At 42.5% G+C, this 19,655-nt stretch overlaps 1 long non-coding RNA gene across 3 annotated transcripts in view; it reads right to left on the reverse strand.

Annotated features, from left to right (window-relative positions):
* The window catches only part of LOC308393451, a 54,049-nt gene extending 50,525 nt beyond the window's left edge, over positions 1-3,524 (reverse strand). For all 3 annotated transcript variants that reach the window (XR_013970978.1, XR_013970979.1, XR_013970980.1), the window contains exons 1-2: positions 3,206-3,524; positions 2,946-3,122 (exon numbers count right to left, since the gene is read on the reverse strand). This is a non-coding gene — a long non-coding RNA (uncharacterized lncRNA). The remainder of the gene's footprint in view (positions 1-2,945; positions 3,123-3,205) is intronic.
* Positions 3,525-19,655: the final 16,131 nt, after the last annotated feature.

Here is a 19,655-nt window from a genome sequence, read left to right on the forward strand (position 1 = left end):
AATATGTTATTTCTCCCCCATGATAAAATCCACACAATGTAACAGGGGTGGCAGGGAGAGGAAACAAAGTAAAGGATAGTTTTCCCAATTATCCCCCAACTCCCCCCCTCTCCTCTCGCTGTACCTTCTTTCTGTCCCTCTGGGCTCGGGGTAGCTGTGTGATTTAAAAAAAAAGGCCTCTCATATTGCCTTGGCTGTGATGGCTAGTAATACTGTAGCCTCCAAATCAATGGAGCCTGTCCTAGATTTCGCTGCGGTCTCAACTCTCTCTCTATAAAGGGATCTGGAGGGCACTCTATATTTTTATTACCTGCAGAGAAAGATGGAGAGGCCGGGACCTGGATCTCATTTCAAACACTCGCACGTTCGTGTACAGTATGGTGTGGTGTGCTCATTCATAGGCTTGCATGCATCTAGACATCATAATAATGATAATAATAATTTAAAAAAATCACTCATGCATGACCACATGAGCAAAAGAACATGTGTTCAAGCGTGCAAAAAAAACAAAAAACAAAAACCATACACCAACTGTCCACCTACTGTACCAGAGCACTCTCATTGCTTGGAAAAAGAGACCCCAGCAGAGTCTGTCTCTCTTCATTAGGAGTTGAGTGCACACCCATACAGTACACACACACACACTCACGCACAGTCACTGAGGGGCATGATGCAAATGCCACAGTGGGTTACGCTGACTACTCTGCTGACTGTGCACATTGGGAGGCTGCAGCAGGAAAGGTTGCATCCAGTTTCTGGAGTTAAGGGAAGGAGGCAGAAATGAGACGTGCTGTATGTTGTGCTGCAGCACAGCATCCTAAAACTTTGAAAAAAACAAAACAAAACAATAAACTGCTTTACTTCTTCAGCAGCACACGATTGAGATATATCTTATGGTGTTTGCATACCATGTGTTGTAAGGAAATTCCCTTCTGTAGCATGCTTACCATATGACCTGACAGCGTGAGAGCATCTTTGAAGTCTAAACCCACTCATAGTGTGGCTTTCAAATGATTTTTTGTTAAAGTATTATGAAGTATACAACATTAAAAGATACATTTGTGTCTTTTGTGTTTTTCTTCAAAAACTGACGGTAAACTACTCTGCAAACATCTTGAGTTTATTGGAAATAATTGAAAATTTTGGTTCAAATGATCATCAGTATGTAGAGAGGAGATCAGGAGAGAGGTACAACAGTGAGTGTCTACAGCCATCTGTGATGGCACCACTGGCATTTCAGCCAATATTTTGAATGGCAGCAGCTTCATTTTTCAGCATGACAATGATGCCAAACACACTGCTAATGCAGTAAAATCATACCTGGATAGAAAAACACACAGTGGAGCACTATCAGTCATGGATCGGCCTCCCCGGAGCCTGGACCTCAACATTATTGAAGCAGTGTGGGATCATGTTGACAGAGAACAGAACAAAAGGCAGAAACATCCAAAGACGAGCACTGGATTAATTAATTAGATTACTAATGCATTATAGTGTGAGATCCACGATTCAAGACCAACAGATGACACCACAAACCCACATAGCAAAATTGGTATGGCCCGGATCTGGCCCACACAATGTGCTTACACATGGTCCACGTACCGCAGAGAATGACGGCCCTTTGGTGGCCCACACATGAGCCAGCAAAAGGCTAGTTGTAGACACACTGGTGCTCCTGTGCTGGCCCATGTGTGGATTACCTCTGGCAAACCTGATCTGGGCTACCAAAGGGCCATCATTCTTTGTGGTATGTGGGCCATGTGTAAGTTGTGTGCAGCCACAGGCCAGTTGTAGACACAATGCTGGCCCAGAACAGTTTCAGCTCTGGCCCCAGATGTCAGCCTAATGTGTACCTTAATCGAGCCATGTAATAACAACATGTGTCAGAACATAATAGTGCAAAAGTAACATGACAAAACTCTGTTCAGACAGTGAATGATTCTTATATAATGCTTTTCTACTCTCCCAGATTACTCAAAGTGCTCTATACAACATGCCACCTAATCACACACTTGCTCTAAACTGAGTGCGTCTTAACTAAATTCAAACTCTGGACATGCAGACTAGAGGAGCCAGGGATCGAACCACTAACCTTCCAATCAGTAGGTGACCTGCTCTGCCTCCTGAGCTACAGCCACCCGCTGGCAAAGATGAGTAAACCGTCACTAGGTTTTGGGTAAAGTGTACACTCACAAACCTGTCAAACCTGCATTTGAAATGTTGGCTACCATAGCACTATAGTATTGCAACATGGTATTTGTAGTGCCATCATTGCCAGACCTGGCCCACATCTGGTGGACATACACCGTGCCATGACACCAGTGAGTCAGAAGTGCCAGCTTGATGCCGGATCCGTGTCAGACCTGTTTTCTATGGGCCTGGGCCACATAAACCAAACCGCAATTGAGCTAGATATGGCATGCCACCGCATAGGCAGTGGCATCATTGCCAGGCCTGGCCCATATCTGGATGACATACGTCTTATCATGCCAGAAGTCAGCCAGCAGTGCCGGCTTGATACCAGATCCAGGCCAGACCTGCTTTAGGGATGGGTATTGATAAGATTTTAACGATTCCGATTCCATTTTCGATTCTGTTTAACGATTCGATTCCTTATCGATTCTCTTATCGATTCTTTTTTTTCTTTTTTTAAAGGAGAACACTAAAGTCGATTAGCTTAGAACTTTGTTTTATATCTTCTCTTTGAACAAGATAGAAATTTAGGAGTAACATGGCCTTACAAACCCAACAGTGAGATCTTAAGAGATCCAGCCTACGGCTCTTCAATGGGGTGTCACAGGGTCCCCAGGAAAAAAAATGTATATGTAAAATAATAAAATAAATATTCTCCTGTAGCAATAACAAAGTTTAACATAAATTATTCTGTAGCAATTACACAAGAATATCCAGTAATGTCCTGCCTACAATTAAACACATTCACTTACCAAAGTGAAATCGGGGGCATGTGCTGTGGCAAATGGGTGGAAGCCTTTGACCACAAACTTAGACACTGCTCGGTGACATTCGTCTATCCTGGCCTGAAAGGAGACGCTGCCGGTAGACTGCAGCGACAACTGCCAGCATCTGAGCCAGCCAGACTCTGTCTCTCTCATCATGGTTATCTAAATGCAACGCACAGTAATAGCAGGTTTTGTAATAAGGTAAATCGCGCTAACATAATATGCAATGCTAATTGATTAGTTACCTGCAGTATTAACGGGAGAGGACGTGGAAACGCTACCGCTGCTGCTGGGTTGAGCTTCGCTAGTCCGGAGCGGATCAAAAACACGACATTCGTTGAAAGCAATCGCGTGTTTTTTGAGCAAATGCTTTTGCATGTTCATAGTGTTTCCTCCCTTTGATGAAATCTCTACTTTGCAAGTATTGCACGTTGCCCTGTTGTCATCCTTTCTCATAAAGTGTAACCAAACTTTTGAGCGTTTGTGCCGCTCAGGCGCCGTGTTTCCTACTGGGTAAAAGACGCTACTCAACGTGATGACGTCATTCGGGGCGACTGGAATCGATAAGGGAATTGTTTTTAAAAGTGGCAAACGATTCCAAGGAATTGAAACAGTGGGAACCGGTTCTCAACAAGAACCGGTTTTCGATACCCATCCCTAACCTGCTTGCTACGTGGGAAGCTGCCTCCATCTTATTTACACCAATCACCCATAACATGATGACCAATGACAGGTGAAATGAATAAACGCTGATTATCTCTTTATATGGCACGTGTTAGTAGGTGGGATACATTAAGGAGCAGGTGAACATTTTGTCATCAAAGTTGATGTGTTAGAAGCTGGAAAAATGGGGAAAAAGTGTAAGTATTTGAGTGAGTTGCAGCACTTGTGGTCAGTATCTATGAAAAATGGTTCAACAATGTTGAACATTGGTGAGGAATGTGGGTGGCCATGGCTCACTCATGCACGTGAGGATCAAAGGCTGGCCCATGTGGTCAGACCCAAGAGATGAGCTACTGTAGCTCAAATTACCAAAAAACTCATGCTGATTCTGATAGAAAGGTGTCAGAATACACAGTGCATCACAGTTTGTTACCGTTTTGGCAGCTAAAGGGGACGAACACAATACTTATACCTGACCAGTATAAACGGTCTGTCTTAAGATTATACTGACATGCCAGTCTGCACATTCAAAGAGTTAATCGGTTGTTCTAAGTACATTGTGGGTCCAAATTAGACAGTGCAGTGCTCAGTGCATCTTACAAAGTTCTGATCACATTAGTACAAATTCCCTCTTTCGATCACCAGATCTTCTGCATCTTAGTAAAGAGAAAGAGGAATAATTACAGTGACTAATTCTACTCCTTTAGTATATCCAGCACACAAGATCAATCCTTCAACGTTCACAGGCTGAACGCATAAAATCAATTTCTCACACAGTAGCAGTGCACGCAAACCTCTGCCAGCTTGTCAGCAAACGCTGCTCACGCTGTCAACATCGACGGGTTGAAGACAAACAATGCTCGTCTCCCCCAATGAGCCTCTGCACCCAGTCTACCCACCCGACTGCCAGCCAGCCAGCCAGCGAGCAATCCGGCCAACCTTCGTCAGCAGCTAATTAAATCTACCGCTATTCATTTGGCCCTAATGTGCTTTTAATTGGATTACAGGATCGGTCACGGGGAGGGTTCAGGAAGGGGTGAGGAGGACATCACAGAGCGAGGGGTAAGGTGAGGGGACGGGGGAAGGGAGGCTGTTTAACATGAGCGTGAGCCAGGTAACCTTATTATTTCATCTGAGGGAGGTAGTCGGAGCACGGGATACGAGGGAAAGGCTGAAGCTTTCATAACGATGCCACGAGTGTTTATTTTTTTTTGAGTCAGCAGGATGTGGGCCTTACGAGAAACTTGGCACATCTGTAACAGGCTCAGGGGAAGTAAGGAGAGGGAGGAGGGTGAGAAGAAGGAAGGCTGGAGTGGAGAAGATACTAGGCTTTGATGTTGCAATACGAAAGTTACAGTATGTAGGTATGTTTTGGCATTTGTGATTAAAATAAGAGCTGGAAAGAAAAACTCAGTGATAGCCAGAGAGGGAAGAAAAGATCAGAAGAGTAGGTGGAGTGACAAGAATACAGATGGTGGAGAGAGGAACTAAGGGTTTGGTGCAGCGATGAGAAATGTATGAGTTGTTTATTGTCAGAAGTAAAACTCCTCGGGGTCTGGGAGATGCAGAAAAAGCCAGAGTTGCAGCTTTTAACAGTCTTTTTTTTTTTTTTTTTTTTTTTTTAACTCTAAAGCCGGAGGAAGAAAGGAGAAACCTGCATCTTCGGCATGACTTGTTTAACTTTTTCCACAATAATAGACCCAAAATTTGACTCGTTGGTATTCAAGTCACTACGTCCAGCAAGATTAAAAGGAGGGATTTTCAAAGAACGGGGTCAATGTTTAATTTTTACTTGAATTGATAAATAAATTACAGTCGGATCGATGGAGTTTTAATCTGCGGCCGGTCTTGACAGGCAGCCAAATCTTGCTCCCCCCTCCCACCCACCATTCACAGCCAGTGTTGGCTGCCTGATTATGAATGAAGCTGGTGTCCGGCAGGCTGACCCTACACATCTTTAGTGCCTGGATCGCTTTGAGCCAGGCAATAAACACAGAGGGAATTTTTTTTTCTGCTTTTCAAAATCTTCAAGGTTGGCGGATTACGTGAAATGCAAACAAGGTAGAGTGTAGTGACAACAGAGAGTCATAACCATCAAATGATCTGGATTGGTGTTCCAGATCATTCAGTAAATGATCAATGAAATCGCATTGGCAGATTAATGCATAATACAGTTAAGTGATATATTTTTTTCCTATACTGCAGCCTGATGTTGCTTTCAGCTGACAGAATGCAGGTACTTGCTCAAGAAAATGACATCCCACAGTCCTGCTTAAACCCTCAACACCTGCCCTTTTACTTCTTGTCCCTGTGATGGTGCAAACGTCAAAGTTGTGTTTGAAGTGTGTACTTCAGTATTTAGCAGAATGACATTTGTTGCAGAATGTAATTTCAAATGGATCATTTAAAACAGCTCAACCAGAATCCACAAACACAAACTACGTGGACACAGTTCAACAGTGTCACTGAAAAAAAAAAATCATGTCTGTTTTTTGTAGAATTTTTGTAAATAAATATTTTTACATAAAATATTTTGATAGATGTACGGGCTTAGGTGTGCTGTGAAGTGAAAGTAAAAATAAAAATTGAATTTACTAATTTATGTCTTTAAAAAAAAAGCATTCTCAGTGGGGAAAAAAATCAGAATTACGAGATCAAAATCAGGACTGAAGTCATTAAAGCCAGAATTCAAATTTTATTGACTTTAACTCTGAGAAAATTCTGAGATTTGAGATTGAAGGTATTATTCTACAATGCTACCATTAGTTTAGGAATTCTGAAAAAACAGAAGGCTACCACCCAGTATAGTATTGCTTTCTGTTTAAATTAGCGAAACTGCTAACATTCTGATGTAAAGCAATATTGTGCAGTCTGGCTTAGTGGCCCACAATAGAAATGCAATGCAGGGGTTGGTAATTGGTCTCATTTGTTTATTGTAATTAAGCAAATGACTGAATTAATCAATGCAGTAATGATGCATTGATATTTAATAGATAACACCAGAGTCATTTATTTCTGGCTTGCAGACACTAAACAAAGTCTGAGCCCACCAGTGGATTTTCTTTCTCTAGATCTATCGTACATTCACCCCTGCAGGTTTGTCTTACCTCCTAGAGCTCCCAGCCACCCATTGTTTTAAAAAAAATCCATTAATGGGCATCTTTTTCATTTTTCCTATTACAGTGCTACATTACATACTTCTTTTGACTGTCATAACAAAAACTCAAGGCAGAGTGCCAAGCAAATGTAGGTGGAGACGTGCATTGATTTCTTCGTTTCCAGTTCCAGTAGAGTGGTCAATACAAAACGAAATGTTTGTGACTTTATGGATCTGAAGCTAGGTTGGTGAAAATTAAAAGGGTCATCATCCATCAAGTGATGAATTGCATTTTCTCGTGTGGTAACTGCTTTAGTGCACTTTTGAAAACAATGGGAGACTTTGACCTCCGGGCTGGAAGGCTACCCTGCTGTGGGACACATAGTCGAGTAGTCCTCCTCTTTTTCATAGGTTTTAAAAGGGAACAATAATAAGGGTTATATTATTCATCAGCATCAGCTGCATCAGCATTTAAATATTTTAGGGTTAGTGCAAAGTTTTCCTGTGTTATCTGTCATTCTTTTTACAAGTTTCTGTGATAGTGAATTCTCTACTTATGCCTATAAAATACTAGCTTAATAAAATACCAGTACTTTATCTACCTTTTAACTACTAGTGTAAAATAAATGATTTATAAATTATATTTTTAAGCTGCATGAAAGTACTTCAGCTAATGTGTACACCGTCCTGGACTTCTTAACCATGTTTCAGGCATTTTAATGCTAGCTAACCAGCTGATGAATTAGCACTAATTTAAAATTAGTATAAAATGTGAACGGCGCTAGTGGAATGAAAAAAAATCAGAAGTGCCTTAACCCTGCATTCCATTAGAAGGCCATTAGATGGTGATAGCTATGGTTAAAAAAAGACTTCCTGCTTTGGGCCAGTAGAACCCCAAACCTCTGGGTGACCAGCAAGGCGCAATGTGTCATAGGCAACCTGTCTTTAAGCATCCAACCAGACCCATGAATATTCACCGTCAACCATCAGCTATAACAAGAGCCATTAAGTGCTATATATGTAATAAAGTGGGAATATATAATTTACCCCTAACCACGCCTGTTGCTTCACTGTTCCAAAGATGGGATTACTTCTGTTTTAAAACACCCGCCTGTATTGAGACAATAAGCAGACAAATTCTAAATTAAAGATTTTTTAAATCTAGAACTTAAGAACTCTAGAACTGAGTGGCCAACTGTTAAGGAGTACTCTCCTTTCACTTTAGGTGTCTATCACTTTGCCTTTCCCCTTCCTCTTATGCATAATAAAGTTTCCACAGTTGATGCAGTTAGTCTGTTATCCAGGATTTCAGCTACCTGGGAAAATGTACCCACAGACGAGCGATGGAGATTTAATACCAGGTGGCAGACAGAAATGCATCTTCCTTATAGGAAGCTGATCTAATTGCCAATAGTGTCATGATGCTACAGCAATTACATTGTGAAATCAACCTTTACCTTCATCAGCAAAAACAACTTGTCTGACTTCTCTGTTAAATACGACAGCTTGGCTGTACAGTTGGGACCTCGGTGACCCCATAAGCCTGCTGACACAAACAAGGTGACACTCCGGTCGCCTCGGTTTAAGACCCGGCCTCTAAAGCACATCCAAACCAGATGATGTCAAAATCAATACGCCAATGTCATCAGGCCTTCTTCTGGACGAATGATGGTCTAAACCTGCTCTAAAGACATGCACATGCACACGCTCAAACACCCCCTCGCCGCTCCCCCACTTCTTCATCATATCATCGAGCCCATCAGGAGGCTTAACGGGGAAGGGATCGATGCATCGCGGGGGTCAGGGCGAGCCGGGCAGGGCTCGTGACACCCATGCTAATGGTAACGCAAACTAACACCGCTTCACTCGTCACTGTCTCAACTCTGCCCTTACCATCCATCATCTCCACCCTCAGCTAAGCCACTCAATGTCCCTACAGGTGACCGACACATCAAATGATAACAGACTTTGCCTGTCAATCCGTCCTGATACCGCTGTGTCTCTAGTTAAGTTTGAAGCAGTACATTCCCAATATCCACATCCAGCTCTTGGTAGATTCTGTTTCTTGGATCAAGTAAACGCATCGGAAGAAGCATGCCCGCTCGGCTTGTTGGCTAGAGTGCAGGTTTATGTTTAGTCTGTCCCCTCGCCCTAACCCCTCATTACAGCCAGTTTATCATGCCAGGAAGAGAGTGGCAAAAACAAATTAGTCCACAGGAGGGGAAAATAGCTGGGGATATCGATTTCCCCTTTTCATGCCAGAGTGGAGCACAGAAAATATTGGGCTATAAAAGGGAAACAAGGATATAAAGCCATTACTGCGCGCACTTAATTGATCCCACTTCCCATAACAAATTAATTGAGCGGAAAATGGCAGATGGCTTTGATGAATGTCATAAAAAAGGCTTGTCAGCAAGCCATGTGTACGCGACCCCCTCGCTTGCTCGCCGTGCCGCATGAAGGAGCCGCTCAGAAAGGAGTCTCGCAGGAGTGTACTATGTGTTTCTTCAAGTATTTACATCTCAGCGATCCGGATGTTAATCATGCTGACTTACTGACATCATTGCTAATTGTCTGCTGCTTTTTTCCATCCTTCTTCTCTGCTGTGTGGTTCTTTTCACCCTCTGCGTTCCCTACAGCAGTCGGCGTACAGGTGTGCGCTTGTTTCTTCCCCGCCTGGGTGCTTGTGTGTGTTTCGCTTCTATGTTTGTACTGACAGGCTGCTGCCCCAGTAGGAGAACAAATGCTAATTTAATCAATTGGCTATAAATCCTACTGGCCGCTGACTCATGCATCTCCGGCCCTGGGGACCCCAACAAAAATCCTGCCAGTGCAGTTTGTTCAGCATGCACACACATTTGCAGACACACACAGCATCCAGACAAGCATCCATCTTTTCCCTCTTGCATCACTGCCACATCAGAGTTATTTCAGAGGAACCGGCGAACACAAACGCATGCACGTGTTGACACGTCCCGATAATTGCTGTTTCTTTTTTATTTTTTTCTGTCGGCTGAAACTTGCAGGTAGAACAAGATCCACACTGGCACTCATAAACACACTCGCACATATTCACAGGGGCATTCATCTCCCAGCTAACTTCCCTGCCACCCATCTTAAACAGAGAATTATTTATTGTGAGCATATATCTCCTCACTCCTATACACACACACACAGCACTGACACACCTGCAGTTTCATGACATCCAAATCTGCTAAAGCTGCTGAGACAGCGTCTTGAGTTGGGTTAGTAAGTGGAAGGTGGAGGGCGGTTGTGAGACTGGTTGGGGAGTGGGGGGGGGGGGGGGGGGGGGGCAAAGAGTGACAGAAAAACAGGAATGCAGGAAGTGTCAGAATGACAGAAAGAAAGAGGGGGGGGGGGGCAATGGCAGGAAGAGCAATAGAGCGATAAAGAAAAGTCAGGGGGAAAAAGATAGAAAAAGGGGTGACAAGAGAGAGGGGAGAGGAGCTGGCGTCTGCTGGCAGCATAGCCGACCGGTGCGCTCAGGCTCTGTTCAGAATTCTGCAGGGCCTCCGCGGCCCCCGTGTTCCCCATCAATCTCAGCCCACTCTGGCAGCCGCCAGCAGCTGCATCTTAATCTGCTGGGGCTGGACGTGAGGACGGACAGGTCGCCTGGGCCGCAGAGTAAATAACCCTGCTCCTGACTGTCCCCTGCTATTCCCCTATGCATACATGGAAACGGCAACACAAACACGCACACAAACACACAACCTGGATGCTCTTTCTCCGCACACATATTTTATGATTCCTTTCTTCTGAAAGACGGCTGAGCTGAGCTAAGTGCTTGAGATGGGATTTCAGCATAAATTCTTTGGACATAAACCGTAATTTTGTCTCAAATGTTTTAGTGTTGATTGTATCAGAAGGGTTAAAATGGCCCCGTGTGCATCAGATAATGCAGATGTTTCAGGTTTGCTCATTTTGACACTCTGCATTTAACTGGTCCACGGATTTGTATATTTATATGTGTATGCGCTACTAATTTATGCTACTTACAGGAAAATGGACTGGTTCTTATATAGAGCTTTTCTCCTCTGCTGGAGCACTCAAAGTGCTTTTCAAACAACATTCATACAAGCACTTTTTCATTGCTAATAGCTTTCTATCTAACATTAACACACTTTCATGCTTCTGAAGCATCAGAGAGCAACCTGAGGTTCACTATTTTGCCGAAGGACACTTTGGCATGCAAACTGGAGCAGCTGGGGATCGAACCACTAACCTTCCAATTAGTAGATGACCTGTTTTACCTCCTAGGGCCACTCTTACTGCTGTCTTTGTTGGACACTAGTAAAAGAGATTTTTCATCTTTAGTCTAATTTTCAAATAAAATAAACACACTAAACACAATGAAAATAAAACTAAGTGAAATTTGAATGTGTATCTCTTTACATATTATAAAGAAATTTAACCAAGTATTCTCATCTCTGTCAAACATAAGGCATAAGACAACCCCTTGTCCTGAATACATTCTTTTAAATTTACATGATATTTGTGACACTTCCTGCCCCATGGGTACCTTGCTCTCTATTTTAGGGGGGCCATTGTAAAGGCACCTCTTACATCTATCAGTTTTCATGTGTATTTGTCACTCACACACACACACATACAGACACACAAACACGCACAAAGCCAGCATCATCCTTGCAAGCAACAGTGGTGACAGCTGCAAAGATCTGACACAAAAGATCCGCTATCTTGGAAACACGGAGGAGGCGAGGTGAGAGAGACTGCGGATTAGAGAGCGGCTATCTCTCTCGCCCAGGGCCGTCTGACATCCAGGAGGCAGTCAGCACGAGTCACTGAGCTCTGAAGCTCTAAGGCCACTCCGCCCACAACCTCTATATGGCAGTCCTCAGCCAGGATCAATTGAATCTACAAGCCTGTGCAGCCTTCCACCACCCACCCCACCCCACCCCTCCTCTTCTTCACTGCTAAGACCTCACTGGGTCAAAGGTTAGAGTATCTTCCCCACCTGCCAAGCGCGCCTGCACCGATGGCTCGAGGGCAGAGCGCATTGTGTTCCCACTGGGGATATGGCAACCTTTGAACTCTGCAGCGAGAGAAGGTGAAGGGATGAGAGCGGGGTAGGTATGGTAACGGCATGAGTGACAGCTTCCCCTCGTCTCTCCACAGACACACAAAGACCGAGTCACATCCAAGCTGTAAAAACACAAAAACCACGTATACAGCCGGTCTAGATGGCGGAGATATACAAGGGCACTGACACACTGCACACTCGTCTCCTCTGCGTGACAGATGACCACACGCCCCGTGTCGTGGGGCTCTGCTGGGAGTATTAGAGTCCTGAATGACACGTTATGACCAAGAGAGAGAGGGGAGCAGCGTATCAAGCGCACACACTCGAAGATCTAGCCCATCATATGTGTGTGGTTGCCTTTACCACTGTCTTGCCCTCCCGCCGGCTGGCTGAAAGAAAAAAGGCAACAGGAGGTGATTGAATGTCGATTTCCACTTAGGAGAGAAAACAAGCTGAAAAAAGTCAGAGATCAGAAGCTGAAAGTATGTAAAAGCACTTCTGTTCTTTCACCGCGAGGATGTTTTTTTTGTTCTTCCTCACATCTCATATCAGATGTATTGAACCGATGTCGAACGAGACATAAAAGACAGCAGGCTGATATCACCCGTTCTAACATGATGTTTCTTCCTTCTTTCCTTTTTTTACTTTGCCAGATCATACAGTATTTTGAAAATGTTGTGTTCATTGGGGTAGAACTTCCTTTACATCCATAAGATTCTTGCAGGGCTTGGACTACGTGTTTTACCTCCAAGCACGCATACCTGTATGAGCAGTCATCTATTCCCACAGAACCCTAATTAAAGAAAATATTCAGGTCTCATTGCGCACTTCTGGAATCTTCACAGAGAGAAATGGCTTCAGCTGAAACTCTAAGTGAAAGAGAAACAACAGAGACTGGCTTCAAACTCTCAGCAATCAAAATTCAAAAACCGAAAATAGGGAAAAGAGAAAAAAACGTGGTTCTTAAAATAAATGAGAATTGGCAACCTTCACTACATATCGTGCTGTTAGGCTCATGTTTTTTCAGGTGCCAGGTGTTTCAGGTGAGATGATGAATGACTGTACACATCTGTGACTCTGTGTCCCATAAGAAACTGCAAACCTATTTATAGCACAACAACTTTGGAAAGTTATCACAGTGGCAAATATTTTATCTTTTTTTTTTTTCAGACGTGAGCTCCAGCAAGTGTCAGCAGAATGGGATTCGGATATTGTCCGCATCAGTCCTGTTGTACTAACAGGAGACACCCTGCTTTAAATGCATTCGTACTGCGAGGGGCAGAACACGTGATTACACGTGATGTCTGTACACTGTGAATTCATCAGCCTGCCACAGGTACAACCTGACTTGTCGAGCAAGTTTATTTATATATATATTATATTTACAACATCCAATGTGAAATCATCGAAAACTATCCAAATGATTTAACCATTTAAAGCACGAAATGGAGTATTTATTGAACCTTCCGCAAACCTTTTTGTAAATCAAATAAATATTAATTTGCATTTATGAGTTTTAATTTTTATCACATTTGCTATATCTGGCTTTTTTTTTTCTTTGCAATTTACTGCCTCAAAATCTATTCTACCATTTATTTTGGTTTTTCAGGAAGAAAAAAAATCACTTTAATGGTGTAGAAGTCTCAAAAGCTTATAAAAACATAAAGAGATGTAAATTGAACTTCCGGTCGAGTGTACGCTGGCGCGCTTGGCTGCCGCTGCTCACCGGTCATTATTATTATTATTATTACTATTTTACTATTATTACTATTTTTACATTCTCCTACCCTTCCCTCCCCTCAGGTTAAGTTTGGGTGTCATACTTAATAATTCATTCCAGTCTCACATTAATTACATAACCCGGTCTGCTTACTTCCACTTACGTAATATTAACCGACTCCGTCCCTTCCTTACTCCCCATGCTGCTGCCATCCTTGTCCATAGTCTTATTATGTCCCGTATTGATTACTGCAATTCCCTCCTATTTGGTCTACCTAAAAGGTCCCTTCATAAACTCCAACTTCTTCAAAATTCTGCAGCACGAGTCATAATTCGTACTCCGTTAAGAGCTCATATTACCCCAATTCTTCAGCAGCTTCACTGGTTGCCCATAAAAGCCAGGATAAATTTTAAAATCTTACTTCTTACATACAAGTGTGTCCATAAATCTGCTTCTTCATATTTGTGTGACCTGCTCCATATCACCACTGTTTCCCGCCCTCTCAGATCATCATCTGCTATTCATCTTACTGCTCCGTCCTCACGCCTTATTACTATGGGAACAGAGCTTTCAGTCGCTCTGCTCCTCGGCTCTGGAACTCTCTTCCTCCTGCCACAGGAAATATTGACTCCCTTTCCGTATTTAAGTCACAGCTCAAAACACATCTGTTTAAACTGGTTTATTCGCTTTAGTGCTGATTTTATCTGTTGTCAAGCTCTGTTTTGCAATTTTAACTTATTTTATGACTATTGTTCCTTTTATTAATTTTGTTCTTCGTAAGGTGACCTTGGGTTTCTGAAATGCGCCCTCAAATAAAATGCATTATTATTATTATTTAAATGAATCCGTAACTTAAAGCTAGTCTGAATAAAAACAAGTATGTAGTCAGTGTTTTAGTGAGGTAAATGACCTAATCTGGCGAGGGAGATGATTCCAGAGTTTTGGGGTGTCACTGGAAGCCAATCGAAAACTCAGAATTTCTAGAAGGTGGTGATCAACAGATGTAAGTAAGCGTCATAGGACATAGGTTTGTAAAAGATTTGTTCAGTCATGTGGAGCGAGCCTAGGGAAGCGCTTATAAGTGATAATTTAGAATTGATCCTGTACTTCACAGGAAGGACAGTGCAACAATTCAGGAATTAGAAAGCTAAATATGATCAAGCCTTCATGCACCTGTCAGGTGTGTAGCAGCATTTTAAACCAACTGCAGTTGTGCTGTTAGTGTTTTGTTTAGTCCAACACATAACGAGTTAAAGTAATCCAATTTAATGTCCTATCTAAATGATTTAGACATCGGCGTTTTCACACAGGCCTTCATCAGGTAATGTCTAGAAAAGTTCAAGGCTGTGATACATGTATGGAAAACAGCGTGATTGCGCTGCACTATGGTTGAAGCTGTGCCGGGTTTAATAGTATATTTTTTACAAGGCTAAATCAGCTTCGATTGCAACAGTCCAACCTTATTTCTCTTTAAACTAGGATGTCTGCTGATGCCAAATACAGGTCCCTTATCACTGCTCTTTTCTCCAAACGTAAAATCGATGCACCTCATTGCATGAAACGGAAATTATTTTTTATCTTTAAACTAAAGCCACGTGTCGATGTAGAAATAAATTATACTTTCAGGCTTGAATAAATGTAACAGCTACTAGAAGGAGTGATGTTTTATAATGAAACTGGGAAGAAGTGTCATTTGTTGCGGATTGGTTTCATCCTGAGCTGCTTATTAAGCTTGGTGCTAATATCAATCCAAGGTACTTATTCTGTGCATTTAATTAGGCATTCTTCCCCCTAGCAGCTGCATTTAGGTTTATTGGCAATGTTCTGACCCTACAACAAACCTCGACATATCACTCCATTAGAGCTCAGCAAGAAAATTCTGTCCATACAGTAAGAGGAAATCCACAAAAAGGACCATCCATTTGAAGGATACCAGGATACCCATTTGATTTAGTAATCTCAGAATCCATTATCTAATCTCTTTGGCTGAGCTGCATCTATGATGGAAGCGAATTGCAGGGATGTAGCGATCAGAAACCATGTAAAGTGAATAACATTTGGTGACTTCAAGCTACTATCGGTGAAATAAAACTGAAGAAGCTACCATTCTGAGTACAGAATACCACTGACTGACATATGACCTGGTAGTAAATACACTATTTATAAAAGTTTTACTGACATTCAAACACACACACACACTGGATGCATCTGGTCAGCTCATGGTTCAGGATCTTGCCCAAGAATATTTCAACATGTGGACTGGAGGAGTCCCGGATTGATCACTGACCATTTGATTAGTAGATGACCCCCTCTAACCTCACAGGAAGCATAATGCTTTCAGTGTGCACCTTGCTTTAGTCTTTCGGGACAAATTGGGAGTAACCTCCTGAGAGGAGTACTAGTGGCCACTTGATGGTGGCTCCAAAAGAGAGTCAATGCCCACAGACTCCCATGTGAAAATATTTAACAGCATTAAAAACTCTCCCATTCTAATTCATTTGCTGGGTAACTGAGCTTGGTAGGCAGCTATAGATGATAGTCATACAAGGCCTCATTGAGTCATTAAACTGGACAGAGCCTTTTGTATCATTTTAATGGTTAATCTGACTAATATTGTGGTTTGCTTTGTGTCCATCCACAAAGATATTGCATTAATTAATCAATATGTGTATCTCTGTGCATTGTAAAACTTGCTTCCAGGTCGGGAAAATGAAGAAAAATGAAACCAACAATGACGTGTCTTAAACCTGCATTCTGTCTGAGAACCAATAGCTGTGATGGCAATAGCTATGGTTTCAAAAAGACTTACAGTCCTTTGGAGATTAGTTATGGTCCTAAATGTATGGAGCTACTAGCTTGGTATTAGCTGATAAATTTGTGCTCCACCTTTTCATCCAAATCAAAAAATAACACAGCGGTAGCCAAAATGCTAATGTTGAAGATTCAGAATGAAAAGTCCAAAACCAATAGGCAACGTACCTTTGTCCAGTTTTTTATACTGGCTAAAGTTATTAGCTTAATATTATCTCACGAATTAACAAACCACTTTCTCATCCTTCAACAAAACCAAAACAGTGGTAGCCAAAATGCTAACACCGAAGCTTAAAAATAGAGTGTCCGAAACCAATCTGCAATGTCACAATAGCTTTATACTGTCTATGAAGTTGCTAGCTTAGTGTTAATGATAAATTGGTGCTACACTTTCTCTTCCACACAAAGTAACTTCTGGTTTAGATAAAAACAAACAAGCAAAAACAAAAACAAAGATATAGTGCTACCCAGAATGCTAACATCGATAGTTTAAAATTCAGAGTCCAAAACCAATGATCATGATAGTTACGTGTATATTTTATACTGTTAGTGAGAATTGCAGCCAGTAGTTCCCGTTAATTCTGGAACTACTGCAGTCTGGGCTTCCTGTTCCTGAAGCATGTCATGATTTTGATTTCTTTAAAGCTTATGTAAAACTAAACTGCATTCAGCGGATAGACAGTTGTTTTACGTGTGCATTAATTTGGTCTCCACATGGACCCTTCAACTGCATTCAAAGCCTGCATGATTGCGCATTATTAAGCAGGCTTCAAACAGAAAGGGATAATTAGAAGATACCTTCCCACCCTCCCACCACCCTCATTTAGATATGTGCTTAATTAAGAAGATGGATGGAAAGATGGATGGATAAATGAAACATATGAGCAAACATTCAGTCGGTGATAACTTTATGAATCTACTTACGGCCATGGGATTAGAAATGAAAACATGTAACCTTTAAGAATAAAAAAGCATCAACGATTAGATGGTCAGATGAAAGAGGCGGGGGGAGGAGAGAGAATGAAAAAAATCCTTGCATGGGGGGAAAAGGTGGGGGCGGCTGACACTTTGACGGATCGATTGAGATTGCCCAATACACGGTGTTGCCTACAGCCTAGATTAGCGAGAGGTCCGGGTCAGCACAATCTCTCCGTGTTAGATAACTTTCCTGCCTGGCAGCTGCAGCTTGATACCGCACCTCAACACCACAATATTTTACTTGATATCTCTGAAAGTCACATCTTCAGATTTGCAACCCGCCGCCTATGTGTGCACGATAGAGAGAGCAAGAAAGAGCGAGAGACAGACAGGCTGTGGGGGCCCAGTATCCATGGCAACCCCAGCCAGGTGCTCAGGTTCATATGCAATTCAGGTAATTCAACCTACAATGAAAAGCATGCATATAAGGTCACTGGTATTCAAATGCGCTGCATGTCTTCCTCCCCCCGTATTCATATTCAGCTTCTCCGTGGATGGCGGCCCTCTGCACGCCCCGTATGAGCTGACCTCTCCCACAATGCCCCGGTTGAGTGGCAGGTATGATATTTCCACACAGTTTGATTGAGTACTGCATTTAACAACAGTGTTGACAGACTGTATCAGGCACGGTATTAATTCAGTCAATATTATAGCACCACGCAGAGGAGACATGCCAGGGCTCAGAGGTGTGCTTGTTACACGCACCGCCTCAGGCCGTGGTTTGGTGGGAGTGAGGATGGGAGGGTCATGATTTTTCATACAACTGCATGATTTAAAAAAAATCACACGCAGGTATATATGCAGTGAAACAGAGAAAGAGGTGAAAACAGGCAGGAAAAAAACTGGGCAAAGAGGGAGCGACGTAAGGGCTCGCTGTCGATGGGGGTTTTGGAGACTTGTGTTAAGCCAGGGGCTTTGACAGCTCGGTTTAAGCAAGGAGAGGAAAGGGCTGCGGGTTGAAGTCAGATCTCTACTTCATATTCTGAAAATTGATCTCCCATCCTCCTCCTCCTACACCAGTTTGGACATCTGTGGCATCATTTTACTCTGTTGTTTGTGGGTGTTTCAGCAGTGATTTACAGTCAGGGTCATTGCTGCGGCGAAGCTCTACTTTCGCAACCAAATATTCTGCATTTGAAGCTCACCAGCGTTAACAGCCAGATTCAGATTTTGGTACAATCACCAGGCATGCCGCAGATGAGAAAATGTGATGGCTATGTGACAAAGAAGTGAGCTGTGCAGTGAATGATTGTGCTTGTGCCTGCTTTCAAATTTGATATGGAAAAATTAATGTTTATTCATACAGAGATGAAAGCAGCGAAGGTTAATTGAGTCACAGAAATGTAATCAGTGAGATTAATAAAGGATTGATTCAAATTGTGGATTTGTGGTATTTAAGGCAAAAATACCACACATTTTCTGGTTCTAGCTTCTCATATCTCATTATGTATCTTCTTTAGCTTCATCTTTCACAAAAAGAAAAATTGATCATCTTTCAGATTTGGATTTATGTGTCTTTAAAATGTAGTTTCATGTTCTGTCTGCATTTTTCAATAATAAATGGGACCTTTTATGTTAATTTCAAGTTTTGCATTTTTCTTGGATTCTTCTGCATCAATCATTCATTCATGGGTGGCTGTAGCTAAGGAGGTAGAGCAGGTAGTCTACCAATCAGAAGGTTGTTAGATGGCCCGTGACCTTATATTGCATTATTTTCATTGTAGGTTGAATTACCTGAATTGCATGTGAATCTGAGCACGTGGCTGGGGTTGCCATGGATACTGGGCCCCCCACAGTTAACTCATTGTCATGTTCAAGAAACCACTTTGAGATGATTTGAGCTTTGTGACATGGTGTGTTATCCTACTTGAAAGAGCCATCAGAACATGGGTACACTGTAGTCATAAAGGGATGGACATGGTCAGCAACAATACTCAGGTAGGTTGTGGAGTTTAAACAATGCTCAGTTGGTATTAAGGGGCCCAAAGTGTGCAAGAAACCCCTTTCACTGTCTTAACTCTTTTTGACATAAATGAAGCAAAATGCTTCAAAGATTCTTTAAGAGTTCAAGCTTAATGTAACTAGAGCCGGTGATCCAGAGCTTAGTTACTCTCTGGTCCTCGTGTGGTTTTATGAATCTCCATAGACAACAGAAACACCACCAAACAAATAGCAGCTCCATTGTGCTGCTATTCACAATGGATCAGCTGTACACTAAACAATATGCAGCATGTTTGGGTTCCCTGTGTGCAGCCCCAGTGGCCTAATGGATAAGGCACTGGCCTCCTAAGCCAGGGATTGTGGGTTCGAGTCCCATCTGGGGTGCCTTTCAGCAGAGTGGCGCAGCGGAAGCGTGCTGGGCCC

Source organism: Rhamphochromis sp. 'chilingali' (assembly GCF_963969265.1).
Source record: "Rhamphochromis sp. 'chilingali' genome assembly, chromosome: 3".
In the NCBI taxonomy this organism is placed as follows: Eukaryota; Metazoa; Chordata; class Actinopteri; order Cichliformes; family Cichlidae; genus Rhamphochromis; species Rhamphochromis sp. 'chilingali'.